General features: G+C 36.8%; 1 protein-coding gene and 1 long non-coding RNA gene across 4 annotated transcripts in view; one reads left to right on the plus strand and one right to left on the minus strand.

Moving 5' to 3' along the window:
- Glra2 (glycine receptor alpha 2) overlaps positions 1-22,939 on the plus strand; it is a 220,050-nt gene that overhangs the window by 190,626 nt on the left and 6,485 nt on the right. The gene's annotated exons all lie outside the window — the stretch shown is intronic.
- Positions 2,068-9,906, minus strand: LOC121139957. The gene is made up of 3 exons (XR_005876738.1): positions 8,209-9,906; positions 5,155-5,364; positions 2,068-2,335 (listed from the first exon to the last, which is right to left on the minus strand). It is a non-coding gene; the product is annotated as an uncharacterized LOC121139957 (long non-coding RNA).

Raw genomic sequence — 22,939 nt, forward strand, 5'->3', positions numbered from 1 at the left:
ATTGCCAAACCTTGCAAAGTCAAGTCCAAGTCTCTGAGGTTTTAGTTCATTTTATGAACCACGATAAGCCATTGGCCAGTGACACACCCTTTATTGATGTTCTACCACTTTCACATTCCTTCACCACTCCGTTGACATTGTCTTCTAAAAAGACCTCTTTCATGCAATTCCTCATCTTGAATTTATATTGTAGAAAATCAAAGCAAACTAAGACACACTCTCCTCTGGGCCAGGGGCCTGATGAGAGTTACAGTATTCTGAACGGCATTCTTTGCTTACCGAATACCAAACAGCTCCTCCTATCTTGTGTCCATACTTTGGCAGAGAATCTAGGAGTGCTGAGTGCTAACCCCGAGGGCAGAATAAACAATCAAATTCTTCCTACTGAATCATACAATTGGTGTTTTTCAGGTAGCTCCGTGCTGGCCTTCCCAAACAAGTTGGCAGCTTTCACAAAATAATCCATTTGCTTTCCATTCCCCAAACAAAGCCTGTGGCTTAGCTCTTTAATAGTATAAAGACTATGATGGATGTCTTCAGTCTTTCTTTACTGTCTGGCTCCTAACTGATATAAGATACTTTGTGGTAACTCAAACTGCAGTTATTTCACCATAACTAGACTAGCATAAAAAGATCGAATTGAATAAAAATAGTTTGGATTGTCTAAGCACAACACTCATTCGTCTTCTATCAATGCCATTCTCATTTGCAACAAACTCATATAAGGATGAGGAAACACTTAAGTGAATCTAGAGTGATTTTCTACCTTTTTGATGAAGTAGCATCTGACACAAAAAAAACTGGATGATTCTGGCTCCATGTAAGACAGCATTTCAGGAAATGGCCTGTATTAAGCTCTTTCCTTAATCTGATGGACAACTGTCAAGTTTGTTGGCTAAACAGCTAGTTTTGAATGTTTCCTTTGTAGTGTTCTTTATTAGAAAAGGAAATATGGTGTAAACTGCCTGAAACCTGTGTTCATTCAGCTTTAAGGGTCAACAAGAAGAAAAGGACAATTGCAGGAAAATTCTAATGCAGTCGAGTTATTTCTGAGGGAATTTATTAGTTAGGAGGCCTGGGCAGTTCATTGGGCCTCTGGTAGAGGATCAGTATTTATCTCTAGTGTATGAAAGGACTTTGGAATACTCTGTCAGCCTAGACACAGGGGGGAGGGCCTAGGCCCTGCTCCAAATGATGTGACATAATTTGAAGGTCCCCCATGGAAGGCCTCACCCTCCCTGGGGAGCATAAAGGGGATGGGATGTGGGGTTGGTGGGAGAAATGGAGGATGGGAGGGAGAAGGAACTAGGATTGATATGTAAAGTAATATTGTTTCTAATTTAAATTAAAAAACACTCAACAAAATTGTAGGGTGTTCTGTGCTCTTAAAGAAAGCTTATTCTCTAGAAAGAAGCAATGCTTATGTTTACTTTGTGTTATAACATCAACAGTAACCATTATATGTTTGTCTTGATTCTATGAATAAGTAAATCAGGATTAAATAATTAAACAGATAGTGAAAACTGTACCCTCACAGGTGGCATTCGAAGTTCACCAGAAAATGGCTTCATCCCACCTTTCTGTTAGAACTCACATCTACATCACAGGAACCTCAAGATCTCCCCATACCTTGAAATTCAGGTGAAAATGAGAGTTGGTGTCACAGACACCTCCTTTAATCTACGCCAGACAGAGGCTATGGTTTCCCTAGCCCAGAGGATATTTGGCATCATCTGGAAACATTTTAGTTTACAACTTTGTGAATGGGAACTATGTGTGCTGCAGTAATCCAGTGGCTGGAAGTTCTGAAACCTGCTAAAGAATCTTGTTGTTCATGGACAAAGAATTATCCATGTGCCAAGAATTGAAGGGTTAAGAAAAATGTAATGTAAAGAGCATATATGCTGCACACCCAGAGGATTGATGTTTCTGGGATAAATGTTTTACCCTGTGAATGCAATCTGCTTGCGAACAAAGAAGTCATTTCTGTCACAATAGCTACAGCACACATGACCAAAAGATAGCCAAGAAATTCCTTTAAATGAGAGCATCTTCTACAAGAGAGAGTTCACTCTCTGCAAGGCTCTTTTATTTACACCAGATGGCAAATGCAGGATCCCAACGCTGGTTCTTAGCACACCTGCAGCACTCATCAACTATGTTCTTTCCTTCTTCTGGTTTTCAGAAAGGCATTGGAAAGTGGCATTAGTGTTATTTCAAACAGCAAAGCTGGTTCACATTTTCTCCGAATTGCCTGTCACAGTGTCTGGTACATACTTGGTGCTTCTGTTTAACCAATTAGTAGATTCTGTGCAGTGCCTCATAGCTTGGGGATCTGAAAGTAGAAATCCAACCATGTCATTTCTTAGATGTGACATTTTAAATGTGCATGGCTATGTAGACTTAGGAGTTCCAACCCCTGGAGTTTTGGGTCAAAGCAAAAGTCAGTAGGAAGAAAATGGACAGCTACCTAGAATAGTATAACTGAATTCATTATATAAACTTGTTTGCTTATGCACATGCAAAATGTCTCTGGCTCTTTAAAACTATCTTACATGTTATTTTTGAGAACCATAATTGCTGTTTACTGCATAAGAGACTCAAAATGACATTATGAAAAATCTGATATAATAAATGAAAGCATTTAGAAAATAATAGAAAACAGTATCTATGGCTACTGCTTAACAGAGTTTGGAATCTCCTGGAGGGAATTATAACTAGACTAAAGGTGCACAACAATAAACAAAAAGATCAAGTGAAAAAATGCATGGAACTGTTTGGAAAGCGAAACATGACTATGTAATGAAAATTGCAAAGTGAAGCTTGAATAATCCAATAAGATCATAAAGTTTATTATTATTGGTGCCTGTGTGATCTGTACTTATTATCATGGAGGCATGCAACTAGTTAATGAATTAAGTACAAAAGTGAATTCTGCAACTTTGAATACTAGATATTATAAAAGAGATTCTTCTCCAAGAAGCTCATGAATACATGAAATTATCTCACGCTATTTCATCACTAAAATCAACAAGAAGTGAGGTACAAATAGCATGTAGGACATAATGGCGAGTGACAGGATCTTTATAAGGTATGATAGATAGTGAGGAAATTCAGACTCTTGTGAAATTTCAGTACCTTGTCCAGCATAGTAGATAACAGTTGCAATGGATTTAAGCATACTTTAATTGTCCTTTCAGTCTGCATCAGGACTCTGATGGGCATTTGGAAACTGCTCTTTTAGATTTCCCTATTTACACTACATTCATATCATATGGTAGATGCTCAGAAAATGTTTAATAAGTGAATGCTAACAACAAAGAAACTAGGACAATTTAATGTAATAATTTGGACTCTGAGAAGTAGTTGAAATCAGTTCAGTGGTTCACCAGCAATGTTTTTGAAAAACAATGAAAATTAGGGAATAGACTAGAAAATTTTGGAGTGAATCCTATTATGCAAAGTAAATAGTGCTTAGTTCAATGTTATTATGTTAGATATATTAATGGATGAGACAACATGTATGTGTTAGTCCACAGAAAAAAATGGTTTCTGTGCATGTGTGCTAGGAATACAACATTATATTATTTTCCTTATGACTTTTTCAATTTATTCAGCTATAACCTATAAAATCGCATGTTATTTATGAAGTATAACTTGTGATGTATATGCATATATAAGAGCCATAATCACAGCAATTATCACATCCTGTGTATCATATTCCTTTTGTCTTTCTTTTTCATAAGAACACTTAATCTCTACTCTCTTACCAAATCTCAAGTATATATATATATATATATATCTCACTATATATATATATAGTGTTTTAACCTATATTTACAGTACTGTGCATGCATGAGATCCCTACAATTTATTTGTCTGTAATTACTGCAACATTATAAACTTTGACCAGCATCCCTCACTTTCCCTCCTCCCAGTCCTAGCAATTACCATTTTATTCTGTTTTGATGAGTTTGATGATTTATTTTGATGATGAGGTATAACATAGCAAGTATGTTTTGAAAGCCAGGAAAGCAAGCCCATAGGGGTCTCTCTCTGTCTCTTGTAAACCTTCTCAGACTCCGTTAAGAAGCGCGTCTAGATCCAGAGGCAAGGGCCCTGGGATTTTGTTGCTAAGATGGCAGGGATAGCACTTGTTTATTGTACTAACTATTGTACCTCACAAAACTCACTAAGCCTATTCATCCTATATTCCCAGGTGAGGACTTTGATGCCCACAACCCAGTGGGCTCATTACTTGGTAACCTGTGCTTTTGGTATTGAAGCTGTGTCATATTCAGCTGGGTATATTTGTTTTATTACAAGGCACATAACTGGGGAGAAAGGAATTAGTGTCAGCCTAGTTGTTCAGACCATTTTCTGTGAAAAAAGGTCTTCCCAGACCCACAGGATGTATTCTTTCTGCTGGCCATAAATCTATTGCACTAAAAGTTTTGGAAAGGAAGAGAGTCAATATCAAAGTCCTTTGCTACATACCTTCATACACACGTGCTTATACAGGAACTCAGTTGGCTAACAATTAAATCAAAAGATACTGGAGTTATTTTCACCTTTTGATCAATTTCTGTACTCTATCGTTTACTATAATCAATCTTCCCTGGGGACCTTGAGATAGGTTATGTTTCTTAAGTCTTAAATTTGGTAACCATAGTAATGAACAAGAGAGAAATAGAGTTAAACTCCAGATACTTTCTTTTAAAACAAGTTTATCTATTACTTCCTGTTTTTCTTTTTTTATGAAGGAGGTTAGAGCTGAGGCACTAATAAAAAAGGCTGCATGAAAGGCATAAGAGAGCCAGGATACAGATGATGTACAAAACTAAATAATAAGGAAGAACTATCCAATGTAGATTGTTTCTAGTTCTTCCTGATGCTTTGAGTGTCCTTAGGAGAAGCCACAGGAAAGTACCTCCTGATGGTTTACAGTGTTCACCTGCATCAGTAATTGCTAATTTAAAAACAGAATTTTCAGCCCCTACTCATCTGAAAAAAAGCTGTCTTAAGAGGATTATGCAAATTTAGAGATATACAATATTGGCCAGAGTTGGTGAGATACTGTTTTTGCACCTGATTTCACATGTATATTCTGCAGGTGTGGAAAACAATGCCAGCCCATAGGTTCCCATTGCTCACCTTTCAAAACCTCTTAAGTCTTTTATAAGCTGTATGTGGTAGAAAGTTGGTAGAAAGGCATCCAGGGCAAGACAAAATACAGACTTGATTTTATTGATCAAGTTCTCAGTTCTTGGGTTATTGACTCCCTGAAGAAACAAACAGTGTACCAAATAGACTTTGACTGCGAAGGTATTGACTTCTCTCCCTCTGATCAACGTCTAGCAGAAACTGAGCAGTAGAGGAAGAAAAGAAGGGATGATTAGGAAGGTTATGTTGTTGTATCCATGCTATAAGTTTCCACATATTTGGTTTGTTAGACTCTCAGGATGTATTCAATTCAATACATAATTTTCTTTACATAATGCAAAATTGAGTGCCACTATTTAGGGAATTTGAAATTTTTATGCCTTATATCTTAAAGATTTGATATTAAATACTTCACAAAAATTATAGCACAACTGAAATGTTGTTGTGGGATCAACTATACTGGACCAAGTTTATTAAAACTCAATCAGTATAATTAGAATTTTGTAGAGTTGACACATGTATATAGCTTAGTGAATATGTCTCTCATAAACTTCAGTCACTGCCTTCAGTATGGCTTGCTTTCCTACAGTTCTTACTTTAATAATTTTCACATATAGTCAGTGGTCCATGAATGGGAGATACCATCAAACATCTCCAGCAAATGGTAAACACTTGCCTATCTCTAACATCCAGGAATTCATTACCTTTCAACATGGTGCATTCCATAGTCAACTGTAGAGTTTTAATGGTCATCCTCATTTGGAGCTTAATTCTAGCTCCTCCTGATGTCAACCAATTATTTTTTTTAGTAGATCCCTTGAAACCACTAGTATAAATATAAACCCAAATTTCTATGCTCTTTAGAAAATAGCTCTCAAATGATCCAATTTTATATCATCTTAAGCCCAGCATTTCTTGTCCCTTCTACAGATCCTCTGAAAGCATCCCTTCACCCTTCACCCTACTCTTAATGTGTCCTTTATCTTGTGATCTTATCATTATTCCTATCCAATGACTTATATACAATAGTCTGGAAACTGACACCTCAACAATACAGAGGTGAAATCTTCAAAATGTAGTTTTTCATGACAGGAACTTCTACAGGTATGGTGGTACCAGTTAAACAATTCCTAATCCTGAACAATGACCATGTTGACCCCCAATGTTCTAAAACTGTGTGATGTATGTGTGTCTGTGTGTGTGTTTTTGTGTGTGTGTGTGAGAGAGAGAGAGACAGAGATAGAGACAGAGACAGACAGACAGAGAGAGAGACAGAGAGAGAATAGATAGTAGTCTGGAGAATTTAACTAACAGGATCATCCAAGTTAGACACCAACAAGTGCTTAGTGTGGTTTGCCATTGGTGCTATTGCTAACATCACCTTTAATTTAGTAGTAGGAGCATCCCCTGGTTACCTGTCCTCTGCATTCTCAGTGTTCATGTTGTACCCAGAACAGATGGCAAATGATGTTAATAACTGAACAGCTCATAGACCAGATGGAAGATGTTCACCTTCATGCTTCTTTGAATTTAGTGTGTCTTTTGAGTATTCTAGAGCAAAACTGACAGAAACTGCTAGGAAAGAATTTCCATATGCAAGACTCTTGAGGAATTGAAACACAACTATGCTATTGATTTTTCCATTACTCTCTAAGACAACAGACAACATTAAGTGAAAACAATTTTTACTTTATAGACTTTTGAGCAGAAAGCCAAATGATTAAACGATCACATTCAGTTCCTTAAAAAATGTGGTGTTGTAGGTGATGTGTGCACCAAAGTAGAATAAAAAAATCTACACTCAATATATGTGGTCTTCAGAGATTGCATGGCTCATGAAGTCTAAAAAATTATCTCTATTTACCATGTATCTAAATATTTACAGTAAGTATTTGCTTATATTTGGGCTAGCATGAGAGCAGCAACAGTTGAAGACTAAAAGCTAAGGGAAAATTACAAGATCAATGAAGTGAGAGTCACTGGAGAATTTTGAGCTTAAAAAGACCTGACTTGACTAACAGTGTAACAGTTTATAGTTGAAATTTTAGAATGGGCATTATTGTGGGAAACAAGGATTTTGGAGCCACAGGACCATGTTAGAAAACTATACAATATAATACAGTAGGAATGATTTTCATTGGCCATAATGTGGTGACTCAGACCAGCATGTAGTACTAGATGAATATGAGATTGAATTCTACCTTGAATCTTGTGTTGATTTAAATTTTGATATTTAATATCTCTTACAGTCTCATGCAGGTGCAAAGGAGACTAGAAATATAGTCTTTCTTTGTGCACATATGTGAACAGGTGACCAAAACTGTTTTGGGGATTGTTTTGTTCTCCTAAGAAATATCTGGAAAATATAGACATCCTTGGTTGTCATAACTAAGGAAAGACCAGTGCTTCTGGCATCTAGTGAGTAGAGGCCAGGTATGTTGCTAAACATTATTAAAGGAAAAGCCCACTTATTGTAAGGATGTTAATTCAAATTTCAATAGTTTGTAGTTATGTGACTGGGAACAAATGATGATTTACTAGCAAAAGAGAAAATTATTGGGTTTGTTAGGTAAGTAGGACTCTTAATTAGTTGAATCCCGTAAGTCTTTACTTCTGCCATTGGCAGGCTGTAGTAACATTCATGTCTTACTTTTCTTTCTTACTGATGTGATAAAATATCCCTATAAAAGCAACTTATGAGAAAAAGGGCTTATGTGGGCTCACAGTTTAAAGATATGGTTCATCGTAACAGGGAAGACACAGCATCGGGAGCATGAGTCAGCTGGTCACATCTTATCCACTCAGAAAGCAAATAGCAATGAATGCTTGTACCCAGCTTACTTTCTCCTTCTTATACTGTTCAGGACCCTAGCCCAGAGAATAGTGACACTTACTTTTAGTACAGTTTTTCCCACTTCAATGAACCCATTTACCGAAATCCCACACAAGAACATACTAAATAACTAAATAATCCCTCAAAGATGTACCAAGAGATGTAACTCCTCCATTATTCCAGATCCTGTCAAGTTGCCAATTAATACGAACCACTGCAATAGCTCTCCAGATCCTTGCTTGTAATGGTTAATCATCATTGTGAGTTTGAGTGGGAATAGAATCACCGGAAAAATACTGAGGCACACCTCTGGAGATTAACTAGAAGAAGTAGCCACTCTGAATGTGGAGGGTACTTTCCCATGGGGTAGGAGGTTCTGAACTGATAAAAAGAGAAAAAAGAGAGATCCAGAAGAGTGCTGGCATTTACTCTCCTTCTCTCACTACTTCTTATATGCCATAATGGGAGCTATTTCTGTGCCCTCTTCATCATGATGAATTGAATCCTTTGAAACCACAAGCTGAAGTAAATCTTTCCTCCATTAAAATGTCCTCAAGCAACTCGGTCACAGTGACTCAAAAGTAATCGATATATTGCTAGTCCTACAACTGAGTTCTCTTTGTCCTCCCTTGTTCACATATTTGCCCTTGATATTGGGTCTGAGTAGGAGGCCCTGATGAATATTTTTCATACAGAAGCTCATAAAAATAATGCATGATCTAGACAATGGAAGAGATTATGCATAATGAAATCTAAATGATACACACCTTTACCACAATGATATTAATTTGTTTCTAGAGCTTTTTGAAAGATAAAGTTCTAAAAACCAGAATTTTAAGACTTAAAACAGATGTTTGGCAATAATCATAGGTTTATAAGGGTTCCCCTTTCTTTGGCAAATTCAAATAGTTGGCACATGAGTTCAATTGCTCTAATGTTATACAAATATTACCTAGTCTCTGCTCTGGGTAGTAATGGATAAAGTCTAACTTATTTAGCACATATCAACTTTTCATTGCCCTAGCTTTAATATTTTAGTTTAAAATACATTCATATGCAAAAATATTTCTTTATATTCTGGAATACCCATCTTATGCATTTTGATTTACAAAATACGTATTTTCTTCTAAGATTGAATAAATCGGATAGAATTTTTATGTAATTTGGGTGCTCACTAGATTAACACTATGCTAACTAGATACCGATCAAAAGTAACTTGGTTCTTGATTAATTAATTAAGCCTTTCATAATTTCATGTAAATCAAATATATAAAAATTAGCCACATGTAAAAACAAGTAAGGCAATGGTTTTCCATATTGAAAGCACCTTTTTTCTTACAACTCATTTTAAGAAACACTCGCTGTATATATATTCAGTGTAGGAAGGCTCAGTTATGTATTAGTCTGGGCCATATTGATGTCAGTACAGCTCAGGAAAACTGAGTTCTTTCTCTTAAAAGTTACATGGAATAGTCTGGCAGCTGGTGTGTAAATATTTGTTTCAAAATGCAGGCCCTGGTACCTGTTGCTACAGTTGCTAAGGAAATACCTATGGCCCAGACTTAGGGGTTAAGAAAGAGCACCCAGAATGAGATGATGGCCAAGTGGAATTTGGAAGGACAAATAGTTCATTGGTTGAAAATAATTAAAGCATGTCATATGCAAAAAGAAGTAATTGAACAAAGCCAAATATGCAATCCAATGGAAAAAATCTGGTGGAAGGCAGGATATGGATGTCATACAAAAGATTGGTTATAAGGGAGATGACAAATGATTGGAAAATATTAAGCTTGGGGATGGAAGCAGCAGGTGAATGGCATTACTTCTAGTACAGCAGAAGTCAATGGTGGCTTCAGGATTTGTTGGGCATAGTGAGAAATAAAAATGTTCATAAAGTATAAATAAATAAAAATGTTCATAAAGTATTGTAAAGAGAGAGAAGCCTTCCCAACAGCCTGGTTCCAGAGCCGCATCAGTCCCAAATAAACACACAGGAGGCAATATTAATTATGAAGCTGTTGGCCTTGCTTATTTCTTACTGGCTAGCTCTGACTTAAGTATTTATCCCATAATTGTTAATCTTACTATTTCTCTTACTGGATAAGTTTCTGGGCTTCTTATCCCTATGGCAGTTACATCTTGACTCCCTGTGTTTCTCCTACCCAGAGTCCTCCTGGACTCCTAGTCCCACCTATCTTGCTTCCCTATTGGCCAACAGTGCTTTATTGACATAGACACAGGATTTCCCCATCATCTCCTCTTCTCTGTCTAAACAAAAAGAAAGGTCTTAACTTTAACATAGTCAAATTATAACAGAACAGTTATCAAGTAAGTTATCAAGTTGTCTATCAACATTTAACAAGATTTAAAAAAAATATCATCCTTCCCATCCTTGTGAGTCAAAAATTCTATATGTAGCTTATTTTTTATCATAACTAAGGAAAACTATAATTATAACTATCTGCCTTCAACTCTATCAAAGACCACAGAAGGATAATATATAAACACTAGGATTGACAGAGACATCTTGCTTCCTGGGTAGTCACCTAAAGTTCCTCTTAATGTTGAGGCATCCATCTTCAGCCCATAGGCCACAGTGTGTCTGGAACACTTCTCAGCAAAGCAGGAAATTTCAAACTGTCCATCTGCATCAGCAGTCTGTCAGTCATTTTTCTGTGTCCTGCAGAAAGTCTCATAGACTCTTCCATGAAGCAGGAACCCTGAAGGACTATTTGAGTTCAGCAGTCACTTTCCTTGGGTCCTGCATATCCAGCAGTCTAGGCGAGAGCAGTTTCTTGCCCAAATGGCTAATCTTGCCGTGTTGAAAGCCAACTCCATAACACGTTTCTTTGATGCCTATCTTCCTCTCAGACGTAATTGGTGCTGCCAGGAGCAGACATTTCTCATTGTCAAGAAAAACCCTAAGCCATTTTAAATGCCATTTTCTGAAGGACTTTGAAAGGTTTGAAGACTGTCTATCTCAAATATATTTCTGTATATCTAGAAAACCTAACTAACCTAACTATAAGTTCTATCATAAGTAACTATCTATAGTCTGTATTTAATTATGCATTACGTTTTAAAAGATCAGTATAAGCACAACACTTAATCAAGAGAAGAAATATACACATCACAAAATTGACCTTGAATTTGTATCAATAAAAGGAAAACTGTACCAATACAAAGTACTCATTTCCATACCATAATCCCATTTTTCCTTTAAAAAGAGATTGGTTGTGATCATTAACCAAGTATAAGCAACCCCATTCAAATGAAAACAAAGATTTATAAACAATCTGGGGATTTGGACGTCGCTCATTCCAAACTGCTTTGTACTGGAAGGGGGCACTGTTCACACCATGGAGATCATGACAAAACTCAGAAATCTGTATAAATACTTATTTTCATGGTCTGTAAGGCTCCATCATCTTAGCTGTTTTAGATGTTGAATCACTTGGGCCACTGCTTCCGAGGATCTTGGTTCATCAAACCACAGAAGCCTGGAAGGAATCCTCATGTTTCTGTGGAAACATAAACAAATACTCTTTTCCAAAGTAACATATCCTTATACTTAAATTTTGAAGTCAAAGCATTTTCAAAAGATATCAGTTGGGTAAATTCAGCAGCATTTATAATCAAGTGTACTTTAGTAGTTGTTCCTTCCTTAGCAATCAAAAAACTGAAAAACACAGTAGCATACAGTATCCAGACTCTCTGTGTATTTTCCATCTTTACGTGGCTTATTTATTTATTATTACTTTATTTCTTTTACTGTTATTTCTTTATTTATTTTTCTCTGAGACAGGGTTTCTCTGGAAATCTGCCTGCCTCTGCTTCTGCAGCAAATCCTACCGGCTTGCGCTACCACAGCCGGTTCTCTATTTACCACTATGCCGTTTCTTTTTCACTCTCAATCCTATGTACATTTTTAAATACACTGTAAACCTTTAGAGGTTTTTCTTCATCCAAGTCTGACTTTACTGTAAATCTTTATGTTTTTCTGGCCACGTGTCTTTTCTGTTAAAACCGCAGCTGTTTAAACTGCAGTTTTTCCAAGATGGCGGGCTTGTGTGTGACTCACATTGTCTCAGTCTATGCTAATATCCAGCAAAAGCTGCAGGCCTGGATATGTGGTCGCTGCCACTTCCAGCTGTACATATACACCTTTCAATTGTTAGTAGAGCCTCTTAAAAGAACCTTGTTGGTTTTTTTGTTTGTTTGTTTGTTTGTTTGTTTGTTTTTGCTTATGCTGAGTCAGGAAGACTCCCTTAATCGAGTGTGTGAGTCTCTGCTTGTCACTAGCAAAAGAGAGCCCACCTGAGAAAATGCTACTACCAAGAACCCATGCATTTCTCCGTTCTTTTGTTTCTAAAATTCCTTTAAAGCTTTTGTCATTCTACGTGTAAATTCATGATCCCACTCCTGATCACCATTTGTAGAGGGAAGCCTTTTTCTTGTCAGATGCTTTGGTTTTTCCCCTGCCAGTCGCCTGGGCTCTGCCACGTTGTAGTCCCCAAATAACACGCAAGACGCTGTATTAATTATGAAGCTGTTGGCCTTGCTTGTTTCTTACTGGCTAGCTCTGACTTAAGTAATTATCCCATAATTGCTAATCTTAGTATTTCTCTTACCGGAGAAGTTTCTGGGCTTCTTATCCCTATGGTGGTTACATCTTGATTCCCTGTGTTTCTCCTACCCAGAGTCCTCCTGAACTCCTAATCCCATCTATCTTGCTTCCCTATTGGCCAACAGTGCTTTATTGACATAGACACAGGATTTCCCCATCAAAGTATACACTTCAAAATAGCTTCAGCAATGCATTAGGTCAAGCACAGGACTCTTCTAAACATTGCATCTTATGTGTCTGTAGGTTGTACATGCCCATGCTAACTCTGGTAGTAGTTATCCATGAAGAATAGGAAGACAACATTATCTCTCTGTTTTCTGACTGGGGTGAAAGGTCTTAAGCATAAGAACCACCTAGAGATTAGTCCCAAGGGACTACACTAGTCATTATTAGAGGCTTATACTCACAAATGCAGAAAATGGCTTAAAAACTCATCTCATCATTTCAAAGATGAAGAAAAGAAAAAGCAAAATTGTGGAGGCACTATTCCAAACTCAAAATTACGAAGTAGAAAAGATTCAATTTCACCCAAGCCATTTGACTTCCAGACCAGGGTTATCCTCTAATTTTTGTAATGTCCAGGAGACTAGATATAGAGTAAGAGGAAAGGGATGGATGTTCTTTGAGAGAAAGATGGACCTAGAAAATATGGAAGGACATCAATTGATGGAGAAAACTATCAAGTACAAGAAGATTGCAATCTCCCTCTCCTCCTCCACAAAGCACTACTTTTCTGAGCCTTTGGTCAGGATCAAAAGTCTCATTCTCAAGAAATAACTGAAATATTTGGGTTCAGGAAATGTAATAGTGAATAATGCTACAGAAGTGACTTTCATACAGTCCCAGAAAGCACCCACTATGAGTGAAGACAATAGTAAAACTCAGCTATTGATATCCAGATTTTGACCACATGTTCTTTAATATAAAGGAGAAACAAATTTTAAATAATAAAAAAGAAAAAATGGAAATATGTATTAAAATCCAATAGGCAGCTACAATCACACTAGGTGCAAAGGTGTGTCATTGATGATTAACACATTGCCTTGTTTCTCTCAGTACTAGTATTATAATTGCCCCAGTAAACTTTGGATAATTAATGCTCACCTGAATCTCCCATACCTTTATCCCTGTGTATATTCTACTTAACTATCTGTGAATGTTCACATTTTAAAAGGTAAGCAACATTTGAGGATGGTTATTATTCATCATTGTGTTCTCAGTGCTTACTCTTATTAGAGTTTCTTTCTTAAGCATTGCTGTTGATTCTGTGACTGTGTTCTTGGGGTGTCCTCAACCCCTCTGGTTCCTTTAATCCTTACCCTGAATAAAAGGAAAAAACAATTTATATTAAAGGATAACGAAAATAAAATTTCCTGTACTTATTTTCCTTAAAATTTTTACTGTTGGTTGATAAATAGAATAGTTGTGGTGTCCTCCAAGTGGGAGACCTGGGTACAATGAAGGTTTCAGTGAATCAAGGCAAAATAAGCAGGCATTCATACCTAAGAGATACTCTCCATTTCTCTCTTTTTAGCCCTTTAATTATTTCATTACTAAACAAAGTAAACAAAAAATGGATATTGATTAGCCTACCACCTGGTCTTAATTCTTATAGATAAAGCCATGACAAGTTTTACCTATCACTGATAATTTTATATTGAAGTAACTAAAGCATTTAAAAAGCATAGTCAGTCACTTTCTGTATATATTCTTTTTTCAGTCTTTACCTATCTATAAGACTGTCTTAATATTTATCTTTATATACTTTTCTTTTATAGTTTAGACTATGCCATACGAGAATTTTAAAATTACGATCATGTTTGACTGTATAGAACATAGACATCATAAAAAGGTTGAGTATAAATCACTTTGGAATTAAGGGAGCTAGGGTTTAGGAGCTAATGAAAGGTCTGTCTATATGTCCATTTATAAAGTAAAAAAATCCACCAGGCAATCAACAAGGACTTATCAAGGATTTATTAAGCATGTATTAGAAACCCAGTTCTGAATCCAATACCAAAGAGATTACATACAACTTTATCTCTTTTGTATAGCTCAGATATGTATTTCATAGAGAAACACATTTGTACTTCATTTTATAATAGAGTTTGGCTGATAAGTAAATGTGATTCTTGGAAATTGTTACCTTGAGAATGTCTTCAGGTTAAGACATTGGTATCCTTCTGTGTATCATTATTGAGATGAAGCAAGAAGTTTATTTTCTGAATAGGAGTTAGCATCCCCTATCAAAAACCCACTACAGTGCTAGTAATTATTCAGTAATATAACTCCTCTAACAGGGTGAATATTGGAGCCCTAGGCAATGATACTGCATCTCAGATAACTAAAAAAGAAACAGGCAGCTTATTTCAGAGACACCAGATTACCTGGTATGGTTTCTGGAACATTTTCCAACAATGTCATGTTTAGATTGACATTTCAAAAAAGATTTGTGTTATATGTATATGCATGTGTGTGTATCTGTGTGTTTCTGTACACCACATGCATGTGAGTGACCACAGAGGCTACTGGACATCTGATTCCCTGGAACTGGAATTACAGGCAGTTGTGAGTCACCTGATATGAGTGGTGCTGGGATCTGATGCTGGGTCATACAAGAGCAGTAAGCACTCTTAACTGCTATCCATCTATCCAGCCCCCCAATTGCTATTTTATGTCTGTTTTAGGTGTTCTGATATTATTTTTGAGATTAAAATAGAAATACAACATTTCTCCCTTCCATTTCCTCTTTCCAAAGCCTTCCATATACCGCTCCCCACTCTTCATCAAATGTATGGCTTCTTTTTTCATTGTTATTGCATATATACATGTGTATGCATATACTTACATATTCCTTAATATAATCTTCTCAATCTGTGTAATATTGCTTATATGTATATTTTCAGGAGTGCCCATTTGGCATGGGACAATCAGCAGTTTTTTCTTTGTTAAAAATAGATTCTTCTCCCATACAACATATCCCAACCAGTTTCTTTTTCTTCCGTACCTCCCAGTTGCCCCCCAACACCCCTTTCCAGCAGATCAACTCACTCTCCATTTCCTTTCACAAAGGAGCAGGCCTCGAGGAAACAACAACTAAATATGACAAAACAAGATACATACAATAAGGCAAGGTGGAAGCTGTCATATGGAGGCTGGAGTCAATAGGAGGAAAAGAGTATCAAGAGCAGGCAAAAGTTCAGAGATACCCTGATCCCACTGTTAAAAGTTCTGTAAGAACTCCAAGTTCTACAACCATAATGTATATGTGGAGGACCTAGCTCAGACTCATACAGGGTTGGGGATTATTGCCTCAATGTCTGCGAGCCAATATAAGCTCTGCTTAGTTTATTATATATGCCATGCTCTCCAGTGTCCTCTACCATATCTGAATCCTATAAAAACAAATTTTAAATCTTAAAAGATAGCATTTACTCAGGAACACATTCAAGCCTATATTTTCATAATATTTCTAACTTTATATTATGCCAAGATTTCTAGTTTTAAGTACTAGCCATTAAAACGGAAAAAATTTGGCACAACAATGACTCAACCAGCCTGTTCCAGTTACTGGGTGTTACAAATCACTTCAATGCAATGGCACAAACAACTGACATAGCGTGCTCAAAAATTTGGAAACAACAGAGCAAGGATGGCTTTTCACTGCTACGTGATTTTTGAAAACTCAAAGGTTGTCTCTTACTTGACAACTGGGAGTTAATCATCTGTAAACTTATTCATTTACATGTCAGGTATCTGAATTTTGAGCTCCCGAGACTAAGACTCCTAATTAGAATGTTCATGTATGACCTTTTCATGAGGCTTAGCTTCCTTTTAACATGGAAGCTGCAGGATACTGGGGCTTTTTATAGGGCAGCTCCTGAATTCTAGTGCAAATGAGCTATGAAACAGGACAGAATCTCTGTCTCCTTTTATATACAATCATGGGAATTAAAACTGTCATTTACTGCATTATTTTAGTTTCAAGAAAGTCACAGGCTTTCCAGATCAATATGTGGGAATACAGATCCCTAGCTCTCTCAGTAGGAGGAGTTTCAAAGTATTCTCAAAAAAAACATATGGATGGGAGATGTGATAGAGGTATTCTACTCCAGTATTTTACCTGGCAAAACCCACTTCTCTTATGCACGCAAGTAATATTTCTATTTACTCCCAAAGACTAACTAAATGTATATCTGTTAGTATTCAGGCATCTGTACTGGCTTGCACTTGGGGTTCTGACAGGATAAGCTCTCAGATGCAGCCACTAAGAACACCACCTGTGCATATTCACTTTCCCTTTTAAAAGGGCCCTGCCCACTCCCTCCCCCGCCCCCTCTCTCTGTCTGCCTTTCTCCTCTCTTCTGCAGCCTCTGTCCCTAGAGACCAGTTTCCCCTCTCCCCTTCCCACTTTTACAATTCACTTTCCCCAAATAAAAACCCCTCCATCTCCCCAATAAAAAACCCTCCACCCAAGCTCTGTCACACGGCATCTTTTGCTCATGCACCACTTTTTTAAATTACAACAATATCTACTACATAAATACTAAACTAGAAAGCAATTTTTCTTTCTGTTTTTTGTTAATGTTGTTATTTTTCTACATAAGAAAAACAAGTTAATAACTTATAAAAAGTTTTTACAAATGAAAGTGTGTACAGTTATTGAATTAAAACACATTTTCAAAACTCAGTTTCTTACTACTGACCTCAGACAAGACACCTCAGGTCAAGTCCTGTGAACAGAGCTTAGTATGAAAACTCGTGACCTTAGAAATAAAATATCTGCACTGCTTATCAAATGGAGAACATAGAAATACATGTACTGTCACTGACATCTTTTTTAGGAATCAGATTTTTCATATTCTTTTATTCACCATTTCTCCCTCCCATCCTCCTCCTCTCCTCCTCCTCTTCTCCCCTCACTTCTCCCCTCACTTCTCCCCTCACTTCTCCCCTCACTTCTTCCCAAACCACCCCCATCCACTATTCAGAAAGGGTAAAGCCTCCTAGTCAATAAAGCCTGACATATTCAGTTGAGGCATGACCGAGCCCACCCCCCATCCTTCCTACTCTGCCTCAAGACTGAACAAGGCATCCCACCATAGGGAGTGGGTTTCAAAAAGCTAGCTCATGCACCAGGGATAGATCGTTGTCCCATTGCCAGGAGTCCCACAAACAGACCAGGCTACAAAACTGTTGTCCACACGCAGAAGGCCTGATTCAGTCCCATGCAGACTACTTAGCTGTTGGTCTAGTGTCCGTGAACTCCCACAAGTTCAGATCAACTGTCTCTGTGGGTTTCCCTGTCATGATCTTGACCCTGCTTTCTCATATAATCCCTCTTCCTTCTATTCGACTGAGCTCCCATAGCTCAGCCTGGTGCTTGGATGTGGATCTCTGCATCTGTTTCCATCAGTTACTCAATGAAGGTTCTGTGATGACATTTAGGTTAGTCTCTGATCTGCTTATAGGGGAAGGCCAGTTCAGACACCTACTCCATGATAGCTAGGGGTCTTAGCTGTGGTCATCCTTGTGGATTCCTGGAAATTTTCCTAGCATCAGGTTTTTCCCTAGCCCCTTAATGATTCTCTCTGTGGAGATATCTCTCACCTTGCTCACCTACCCTCCCTCAACTCTACCATCCCAGTCCTTCATGTTCTCATACTGCATCCCCTCTACTTTACTGCTCCTTCCTGCCCCCAGGAGATTTCATCTATTTCCCCTTCTTGCCCAAGAGCAGTAATGCTGGGTCTTGGGGTAGACTGATTTTCCATTTTCTGAGAAACTGCCATACTGATTTCTAAAGTTGCTCTGTAATACAAGTTCACAGGACCATTAGCAGTGGAGGAGTATTCCCCCTCTCCAACATAGGATGTCATCAGTGTTTTTTATCTTAGCCATTATGACAGGTGTAAGATGATATCTCAGAGTCCTTTTGATTTGCATTTCCCTGAGGGCTAAGGGTGTTGAGCAATTCCTTAAATGTCTTTTGGCCATTTAAGATTCTTCTGCTGAGATGCACCTTAACCAAAGAAAATGTGGTACATTTACACAATGGAGTACTACTCAGTTGTAAAAATCAATGACACTGCAGGCAAATGGATAGAAGTAGGAAAAAAATCATCCTGAGTGAGGTAACCAAGAAAGAGAAACATGGTATGTATTTACTCATAAGTGGATACTAGATGTAAAGCAAAGGATAATCAGCCTACAATCTACAGCTCCAGACCTGCTGACATTCCTAGGTACTGCCACAGACATTCCTAGGTACTGCCATGGACATTTTTCTTCAGAATTAGAGGAAATGAGTGATGCATAGAAATCATTTATTAATAGGAATTCTAGAATGTGGGAAAGCTTGGACTAATAGATCTTTGTCTGTGAATACATCCATGGAAGTCGCTGTTTCTTTTTATCTGCTTATTCTGTTATTTTAGTAGGGTTTCTTCCTAAGACCTGGCATTTGTTTGTAACTGAGTTGCTGTTTTAAACTATTTTCCCCACCACAGAAGACTAAGGTCTCTAAAACCTCTTTCTTTCATTCTGTACTGTCTTTGTAGCTTTCAAGCTAAACAGATATAATTCTCTTACCCCTTGGAGCTTTGGGGATATCAATTTATAATTCACGTCATTAGACAGAAGTCATAGGCACAAATATCTTTGGGATTAGCCCAGTATCCATTTGACAAGAACAGATTTTAGAGATTTGCTACACAGCATGCATAAGTTAATCATAATGTGCTATATATTTCAAAATTGCTAGCAGAACCATTTAGATGCTGTTACTCAAAAATGATAAATATGTTACAGGATGATTTAACTTGATGTAAACATTACAAAAAATAAATTCATCAAAACCCTACATTATTTTCCATAAATCCATAGTCATTATCTGGCGACTGAAGATAAGCCTTTCTTGAGGCAGGTATGGAGGTGCCAACCTATATTCCCTGCACAGCAGGGACTGGGGCAAGGGGGTGTGAATTTGTGGAGAGCCTGAATTACTCAGTGTGACCTTAACTCAAAAATGGAAAGAACGCTGACTTTCTCAACCTAAAGCTCCTTGTAAGTCTTCTGTGCCACAAACTCTCACTATTTTTAGCAGTTTTCTGTTTGAAGGAGATGAATTGCAAGGCGTGCTCTTACAATCCTAGTAAGACTTCCTACCAGTTCAAACAAGCTCTTGAGACATTTGTTTAGATAGCTCTCAACTTTTAATAAAGAAATCTTACAGACCCTCTCTGGATATGGTCTTTCTCTTGAGACCTGTTCTTATTTAAAGACTTCTGAAAGCTCAAAAAAGTTGATTTTGGATCCTTTATATTTCTTCTAACGTCTAGATGTACATTTAATACCCACACTTTTCTGTCTGGAAATCTTTTAGCTAGATCATCAGATTTATAGCATATATATTTTCTAGTTTCACATTACCACAGGATAGTGGATGGACTTTCCACCTTCTCCTAGATTGCAACAAATGCTTCCTTCCCCTTCCAGTCTTGCAGTCACCTCCTTGAGACCCTTCCAGTTTATTCCTGGTGCCTGGTACCAAAGACAATGTTATAACATTTAGGTGCTGGAGATAGTATAGATTATGTACATAGCTATATGTTACTGCATGATTAATCACCCCAAATCTTAGTGACTGAAAATAACAATAATCAGTTCTTTATCACTCACAGTTTCAATGTGGCAAGAATTGGGGAAGGTCTTAGCTAAGCCATTTCAGTTTAGGATTTGACCTTAGATTCAGTCAGAGAATAGAAGGAACTGAAACACGTGGGGGATGGCCAGATATCTTTCTCTTTTCACTTAGTCTCAGAGCTTATTCATTTGATATCTCCACATGGGACTATTATTTTTTTACACTTTAATTGTCTCAAAGCAGCCAGACAACTGTCATAGAGACTTATAGGTCTAAGTGTACATTCTGGCCAGCCAACATGAAACATCAGTGCTTATTCTGACCAAGCTTCTGAAATTAGTGTCAGTTTAATCATATTCTGTTGAGTATAATTAAGTCAAATGCCCAGTCAAAAAGAATAGGTATAGGCTCCCATGAAAGTTTTGAGAGAAATAGGATAAGTTTATGAGATCGCACCCGAAGATCCAAAGGACAGCTACTGTATAAATCTTTGAAATATTCAGCTGAACATTAGTTGATCTTCAGCATCATAACGGATTTAGTCTGAATACACAATCATTTGCAAAAGTTGCTCTATATAAAAGAAAAAATTAAAACAAAAACTAAAGGAATATTTAGAATTTGAACTTTAAATGTCTTGGTTAAAAGTTGACTTTTCCCATATGTCATCTCCAGGATTTATGTCTTGAAAAGAGTTTTAGGTAGAAAAATAACCAGTCATGAGTTAACATGTAACCATGTGTATGCCTCCAGGTGAGTTGGCCCTAAGCATTTCTATCTCAATCATATTTTTCCTCAGCCAAAAATGATCCTCAGTTACTGTCTTCTTTATAATTGGCTGGTGCCTGGCACTATCATCCATCTAGTGATTTGCATTGAAATTTGACCTCAAAGTCAACTATTTGAAATCCATTTTTGAAATGCTCATGTGAATGTTTGTGTGCACATATAGGTATGTGAAATATTTGTCTGTGTATATAGTTTTGGTTAACTACTGCTTTTCCAATATAATGCAAACATTAAAGGAATCAGATTCTTGTCTACTTACTGCTATCTTCCTGCCATTTGCCTTGCACATAATAAAAATTTAGTAAATATTGGTTGAAATACAAAGTGATGAATGATAGGCAGTTAATAAATGAAACTTGAAAATTCTTTCTTCAAAACTCAATAATAGGTGGGCACAGCAGGCATATAATCTTAGCATTTGGTGGACTGAGTCTGGAGACTGTGAAGTTAAAGACCAGTCTAGATTCCAAAATGAAACTTTTGTTTTTGTTTTTGTTTTTTAGAAAACAATGATACCAATATTCTACATTGAAAAAAATTACCCATTGGTATGAATCTAGTCATCATTTATTTGGAGGATTTTGTCACTGAAAATTCATTGTGGTTGGACTCACAGTGTTTCTTAAGGAGGACTAGGTACTCCATTGTGTCCTTGTGTTGATTGAGGCACACTAGCCTTGAGTTCCAACTATTTGCCAGTTACAGCAGAAGGGGCACTAGATTCAAACAAAGAATCTGGATGTGGAACATGTTGGAAAGATACTTCCCCTATCCCCATCATTTAGAAATCATCTATTTCCTCTTTTCTAGAGAATACATTTCTGAGACATGGGGTTCACTAAGTATTTTATTTCCTAAATACCATGTTCTTTAAATATATTGAAATCGTTTTCTTACAAATTTACTATGCTGCAATTTTGGACAGCTTTAGATTCAATTTTATTGCAAATGCAAGAATGGGCATATTTAATGACAGCTAAAACAGATGCACAAAATAAATAAAATGTAGCAATAAATATCTAATGATTTTCAGTGGCAAAGCAGTACTTTGTACAGCAGACAAAATTTGAGATATTATCGAGGGGATATAGAAAGTGAATGCGTTGAAACTTCAACAAAATGAGTCATTTTCTATAGAAAATTTTCAAATCAAAACATAGCAAAACAGGGTAGCTAGAGGTATATACTGTTCAAGGATTGGAGGAAGATGGTGCATTGGCAGCAATAGTTAACAGTTCCCAACTAATGAGGGGAAAAAAAGAAGAATGGAGCTAAGCTGAAAATTCGTTCGTAACTGGGAGCATCTGATTTACATTAGTCATCATATTCACAGGCCACATATACAAATTGTTCTTTATTTTAGCCTCAATTTACTCTTGACTCAGTCTCATCTCCATTTTGTTCCCACATAGGAATCTTTCCATATTGTCCTAACATTTTATTCTTAATCTACTGAAAAGTGAATTAATCATTCAGTGTAACAACAACAAAAAAGTTCCAATCAGTTGTAGTTATGTTTTTCAAAATTAATACTATATCCTTTGATGTGAATAATTTAAGCTTCTACATTTAATTTAAAAAGCACTGAACAAGTTATAAAAGTAATAAGAAGACCCTTAACCTAGTATTCATCTTGCCTCTATATCAAGAAATAAGTGGATAATTCCTCACTACAACAGATTAAATTTTGTGGTAGAGAATTTTAAAGAACAGATTTAATTAACTATAACTGTGCTCATAAATCACATTTGAAATACTGTTGAATGAATGAAGAAATGGTTTTCAAGCATATGGGGACCCTCTTAAAATTCCATGTCACTCATTATTCACAAAATATCTATTAAGCACCCACAGTTTGCATGACAATATACAAAATAATGAT

Source organism: Mesocricetus auratus, unplaced genomic scaffold (genome assembly GCF_017639785.1).
Source record: "Mesocricetus auratus isolate SY011 unplaced genomic scaffold, BCM_Maur_2.0 Super-Scaffold_100003, whole genome shotgun sequence".
Classification (NCBI taxonomy): Eukaryota; Metazoa; Chordata; class Mammalia; order Rodentia; family Cricetidae; genus Mesocricetus; species Mesocricetus auratus.